Below are 7,073 nucleotides of genomic sequence, written 5' to 3'. Positions count from 1 at the left end.
TCTTAGCTCTGTTCTGGAGACCCGCGTCAGGTACCTTAACGAAGCAATGTGGTGGCAGAGAAAAAAAGTGAATAAGTAAATTAAAAATTTCTGGAGAGATACGATGTAACTCCTCGCCCCAAGAAGAAAGCGATCAGAGTATTGGCAGATGTGCAGTGTGCATCTTCATCCAATTTGAAATACTACACAGGAAGAACTTGAAAACTAAAACTTGAAATCTCTTCTGTTTCTAAAGAAACGTTCTTCGTTATGTGTATTTTGTTTTGCATTGTTTTACAATAACATTCTAAAAATTATAAAGTTTATTGTTATAAAAAAGACTTCCGTGGAACCCACACACTAGACTTAAAAGACAAGCAATGACAACGTGCAAAACTTCTTTACAGGCTACTTGGACGAAGCTCCAAATTTCCCATAGAACTCAAAAGTTTAATGTACAACACTATCCTCAAACCTAATCCATTCGTACACCACTTGATAATACTAAATATCAACAGTTCCACACTGCTCTCTCTCTACTTGCTCAAATCCTCTCGTACACTGACACTCGTTCTCTGATCTCGCCTCCTCTGACATTCCTAACAATCCTCGCCGACTGATTCGCCTATGGCTCCGCGACTTCCTTGCACTCTGAAGACCTAAACATCATCCTATAGAGTGCTGGCGCTGGGTAGTTTCTCTCCTCCTGCTCTTCCCGCACCAGTCCATCATATTTACCTCCTATTTACTTATTGTACATAATTATACAGATTGTAAATATCTTAATAAATAAGTTTTTAAAAAAATCAAATTTGTTCTATTACTTTATTGCCAGAGTCCTTCAAAATAAAAGATTTTTTTTTTTTTAAATTAAAAAATTATCTTTTCGAAATTAAATAAATGGTTTATTTGTTGTAGCATTTTTGATTCGAGTTCTAATACTCATAGTTACACTAAGTACAAAGCTCCATTATTATGGTGCTTGTGGAACAAGGAAGGTTCTCTTAGATTATATAACATGCTTGTCTTTGCCGTGCGTGAGACGTAGATTAATTTGGCGCCAATAGAATAGGAGTTGTAATAGCTGCAATATTTGTTGTAACAGGTGTTATGTACTTTAGGAGATAGAGTTAGTAAACTCATATTTCTGCGTAAATATGCAGATATACAATAATTAATAAGTGCCATCCAATCTTTTCCATTCAGCAAACCAATCATCTCTAGTCGAGAGATAAGTTCTTTTAAAGCATTAATATCTTAAATGAGCATACGGTGGACATTCAGCCAAAAAGTAATGCAAATCTTCCACAACCTCCAAATTACACATTGGACACACATCTGATTAATCTTTAAATGGACAGTTGTTAATTATAATGTAGCACTTCTTACTTTAATAAACCATCTTAGATGGTCTAAGGAATATTGCTGGTCAGGTAATGATCATCATCCAAATTGAATTCAAGCTCACTGTAATGACTATAATATTCACTATTAATTACATCGTCAACGAACTTGTTTTTGAAACGTCTTTAAACATATTCGAATATTCAGGAATATACTACCCCTATCAGAAACATTACTACTTGACAGAACAGTTTCCATATTTATACTGTTCATTACTTTTTTTAATGTGGTTAAATCCTCTATTATACCCCATTTCATTATTTTTAAGGATCCTTCTATACTTCCAGCAAGTACGACCTTATTTATGAGGTAATTCGCATCCATTCTATTTTGATAATAAACTAAACTCGTTTCTCTAACAATGACAATGATCAATTATACAGCAGTTAGAAGTATAACGCCTGCAGCAGTAAAAGTATATTTTAATTCAACATACACTTTTTTAAAAAAGATATATGGTTCTAATTTAAACAATCTTTGTGAAAAATGGAATATCTTTTAGAATGCGAAATTAGTAAATATTAGAAATAATGTAGGGTTTATCAATCTTGAAAGGATGTATTTCTTTCCTGATCAGTGAAAAGTTTATAATGTAATTTGTGTACCAAAATTAGACCCAGCTCTAATTTATTTAAATCTTCCGTGTGTTCTAAGCAGAGTGTTTCCATTCCCGTTTGATCAACTATTATTAACGTGTTGTTTGAAAATTACTTACTTTATTGCTTGATTAAGATTAAGTACTGTCGTGTTGATGTCGTTTATCTATCGACAACAGCTCTAATGCATTTCTTTAAGTCAGTTAACCTGTTCATAAGCTAAGGCATTATAGGTGTATTAGAAACCTTCTAAACTGGATTTTCGATTTCCTAATGAATAGAACGAATCTAAAATAAATACTTTAAACAGTTATTGCAGTAATGAGCAGTTTCAGGCGTTCCTCTGGTTTGACACCTTGGACCATTTCTTACTTATTTTCATTAACGGTGTTGTTTCTATATTCTCTGAACTTCTTTTCTTACGTACGCTAACGATAACAAATATTTTTTAATAGTTTCTATCTTAGGTAAATGTATATCTCATCAGGATAAATCCTGTTAATTGTATACATATGTAACTCTTTTTTAATGTCCAATATGCTTGAATGTTTTTAATTTAGTTTATTCAGTTATAAAAATTCAATTATTGTATATTTACCTAATATGGTAAATGAATTTTTTTTATTTATTTATTTTCCCATCGATAACTGAGAATCAGCTGATATAAAAACATTCACAATGTTGGGGTACCGTAGGTTAGGTTATTGTAAATTAAGGGAAAGGAGAAGAAAACAGAGTTAATTAAGATCTTTGGAAATATATATTTTTATTTAAGATTAAATAATTATAATATGTTCTACAGTTCAAGAAGTTAACAAAATTTATGTATAATCACTAGTTATTTGAAATATGACATTATTTCAGGCTGCTGGTTTTAGAGGTGCTCGTGTTGATAGCTACTTTCTCTTTCATTGCAACAAGTTGCACAGCATTGATTTCTGGATGGGAATTGACACTACTTCTGTTGCTGGTAGTATCTATAAAGATAATTGTACAAAGGTTAGTGAAGTTCTATTTTTAAAATCAGTTTTTTTTTTTTTCTTAAGCGTTTATAATCTCTTTTTCAAATTTCAGTCTCATTACTGTTGTTTTCTTTATTTTTCCTTTTTATATAAATTTTGAATGTATCTTATTAAGAACATACCAATTAAAAATGCTTCACTTATTAGGAAATTTTTCGTATTCCAAAAAATATATTAATAAATAAAATAATAATAACAATAAAATAAAATAAAAACGAAAACAAGAAGAAACAGAGACTGAAAAAGAAATAGATATTATTACAAATATTAAATAAAGTAAAAAGCAGTACATTTTAATATACTTATATAATTTATTCAAATAGTTATATAACAGTAAAACAAAAATTTGGTATAGGTAGCAAGAGGAATCGTGTTAATTTGAGAACTGTACTGGGAGTAAAGAGGAAGGATTCCTCTCAGGACGTTGCACTAAATATTTACTTCCACCTTTCACGTAAGTTCTTTAAAATTATTTTGCATGTTGCATGTAATCAGCTAAACTGGCTACGTGGCTAACTGGTTAAACGTGCTACCTGGTTACCTAGTTAATCAATTAAACTTGTTAGCTAGTTACTCTGTTAAACTGCATAACTGGTTAATCAGTTCAATCGGTTTTACTGGTATATCTGTATAACAGGTTTACTGGTTATCTAGTTAATCGGATAGACGGGCTAACTGATTTAACTGATAAATCGGTTAAACTGGATAACTGGTTAATTCGTTATTCGGCTTAGCGGCTAACTGGTTAGATGGTCTAAGGACATATTACTGGTCAGGTAATGTTAATCATCATCCAAATTGAATTCAAGCACTCTATAATGACTATAATATTCACTATTAATCACATCGTCAACGAACTTGTTTTTGAAAAGTGTCTCTAAACATATTCAAATATTCAGGAATATACTGTCCCACTCAGAAACATTACTACTTGACAGAACAGTTTCCATATTTATACTGTTCATTACTTTTGTAATATGGTTAAATCCTCTATTATAACTCATTTAATTATTTTTACGGATCCATCTATACTTCCAGCAAATACGACCTTATTTATGAGGTAATTTGCATCCATTCTATTTTGATAATAAACTAAACTAGATTCTCTAACTGTGGATCTGTGGATTATGTAATACTACATAAACTAAAACTTTTTTCATATATACATTTTTATCTTCGTAGGTAAAAGAAAGTTTAAATTTTTTGAAAAAAGGTTTTAATTTAATTGAAATTCTGTTATATTTTCCAATCACTGAACTATTTTGTATTCTGTATCAAAAAAATTAGTATATTAGTAGCATGTTTGTTGTTGTATTGTTCAATCAGAGTAATCTTATTGATAAATAATAAATATGTTTTTTGAAAATATATTTCATTTTCTTTGAAAGAAAGGGTTAGATTCTTTAAAAAGTGATTTAAACTTTCATTTATTTAATTTTTATGAATACATAATCAGTTATTATACATTTCTTTTTCTAGGTTCTTAATTCAAGCTAAACTCAGTAAAAACTAATTATTTTAAGTACATAAATATTGGTGATTGTATCTAATGTTGATTTTCAGATTAAATACCTCTGATACTGGAGTACTGGCAGCAAAACTGTTCATTAATAGAAGCCCAAGTGAAATAGATGTAAATCATCTATCCTAGGAAATTTTTCTGAAGAATCAATTAATAAAACAAGTATTTATGTAGTTACTATATGTAATATGCACGTTAATTTCACAATGTAATGTTAAAATTTTTACTTCTAATTGCATGTTCTTTGTTTTTAATATACTGTTTAATTTGTTTGCTGTATAAAAAAAAATTATAAATTTTAAAAAAGAATCTTATTTATTCTCCTTTTCATTTAAAAAAACTTCCACAGCGAACAGACAACAGGATGAAAGAAATAATTTCCCAAAATAAAAATAAACTGTTAAAGATGTTTATTAACATGTTCAAACAGATAAATTGTTAAAAAGGATATAATTTAAAAAAATAAAATAAAAAGGAAAACCTGAAAAAAGGTTAGAAATAGCTGCGAGAGTGGAAGGAATAAAAAAGAAAGACTTTAATTAAAAAAGGTTAAAAAACCATTGGAAATAGTCTGTTAATTTCAGTGTAATGCTGTTGTTTCTGCATTTGATAGTTAATATTGAAGGCAATCCTAGATAGTAAATGTTGAGTCGATCTGTTTAGAAAATAAAGAAGTAAAGAACATTGAAAAAAGGAAATAATTATAAAAGAAAATTTAGTTTTAATAATTGCCACAAGGTAGAAGCACTTACTGGACCCGTCAAATATATAAACACATTTTAGTTTACATATTTGTCACTAGGTAGCACTACAACTATATACAGCTGTCAAGATTTCTCTTCAGTACGATTTGAGCATTTTAGGGGAGTAGGTCGCTCTGTCGCTCGTCACCTTAAACATATCTACTCTAGTCTCACATCATCGAATACGAAAAAGTTATGAATGATAACATATGTCTGCCTAGTCAAAAATCACTATCATAAACATACATGGAAGTTCTTGTAAAAAAAAATATTTCTAATATGTCTAATCAAAAATAGAAATTATTCTAAAATGTAATCGAGTTCTTGTATAAGAATAAAAAAAAAAAAAATATTTCTAAAATCAAATATGAAAGAGGTATCAGTATCATACCATATGTCTGTCTAGTCAAAAATAAAAATTATTCTAAAACGTAATTCCCCACCCTCCCACCCTGCAAATAACACACATATATAGTATGGCAGTACTATTGCACATTCGACAAGCAAGAAACATTTTAGTATTGTTCTCAGCATAAAACAATTTATTTTAGCTTACTTCCGGTATCAATAATTAACAAATAATTAATGCCATCTAACTATAATGTTGCCTAATTTAAAAAAAGCTCGAGGTACTTAATAATTAATAAAAATAATGGAGTTAATAACGAATGAACTGCAGTTTGTACTGTCACTCCTAGGTAGCAGAACAATCACTATTTAAACGATTAAAAATTCACTTTCCAGACTGGAGGCCTTTTTTAACAATTTTTTTAATGTTATGTTAATTCTTTTTTTTTAATTATTTTTAATTCCTTATTATTTAAGAGATTAAAAGGGGGAAAAACCAATATTATTAATACACTATTTTTTTATTATTATAAAATTATTTATAAACTTTTTTACAAAAAGTTTAATAAATTCTTTACAGAGTTTGGGAAAACTTCAATCGACTGGTGACTCACAAGACTTATACAGGACCTTCTTAAACGCACATTTAACCATATTAGTGACTCGCAAGACTTACGAGTATATATCCTAACATTTGCTCACATTTAACCAGATACACTTAAAAAAAAAATATCCCCTCGAAAATAATTAAATGATTTATTTGTTGTAGCATTTTTATTTCGAGAACAAATATATTAAGTTACACCTATTATAAAACTCCAAATTATGGTGCTTGTAGGTTCTCTTAGGTTATGCAACATATGCTTATCAGTTATCAGTGACTTGTCTTTGCTGTGCGAGAGACGTAGATGTATTTGATGTTGATAGTTGTTATAGCTGCAATATTTCCTGTAGTTTGGAGATAAGAGTTAGTAAACCTGCACAAGTAAGTTGAAATACTATTTCTCTACTTGAAATACCATAAGCTATCTAGCCCAAGTGTTCTTATTTCCAAATTTCAGACATTAATTCTCTATTTTTGTTAATTATAATTTTAAGTAAATTTTTTAATTTTGTACGATTTCGGGTATATTCTCTTTTCTTTCATTGAGAAATGTGTTCATTTTCAATTACCAAAAACAACTTAATAGTAGAGTATCCAATGTATTTTAATTGAATGTTCTTGAATCATAATATTATGTACTAAAGATGCTGTAGAAGTAATCCCAAAACTATAAGTTCTTAAAAAGGTTTGAATTTTATTATTTTTCTGAAATTGTTATACTGTTTTCAAATAGCTATCATCGAGCTATCAGCTAAATAATCTAATCATTAATTTTTCTGGCGCTGTATTTTTTCTTTCGGTATCATTTGCACAGATCCAGTTTGAGGCTCGTTCGTGGTTTTGTAAATAGCGTCA

At 29.1% G+C, this 7,073-nt stretch overlaps 1 long non-coding RNA gene across 1 annotated transcript; it reads left to right on the top strand.

Moving 5' to 3' along the window:
- The first annotated feature begins 2,631 nt into the window (after window positions 1-2,631).
- LOC141457198 (uncharacterized) lies at window positions 2,632-4,832 on the top strand. The gene is made up of 3 exons (XR_012460263.1): window positions 2,632-2,978; window positions 3,357-3,455; window positions 4,565-4,832. It is a non-coding gene; the product is annotated as an uncharacterized lncRNA (long non-coding RNA).
- Window positions 4,833-7,073: the final 2,241 nt, after the last annotated feature.

This window comes from Rhodnius prolixus, unplaced genomic scaffold (genome assembly GCF_049639745.1).
Source record: "Rhodnius prolixus isolate KJV_2025 unplaced genomic scaffold, Rpr scaffold_10, whole genome shotgun sequence".
In the NCBI taxonomy this organism is placed as follows: Eukaryota; Metazoa; Arthropoda; class Insecta; order Hemiptera; family Reduviidae; genus Rhodnius; species Rhodnius prolixus.
This window is presented reverse-complemented; position numbering and strand designations above follow the sequence as displayed.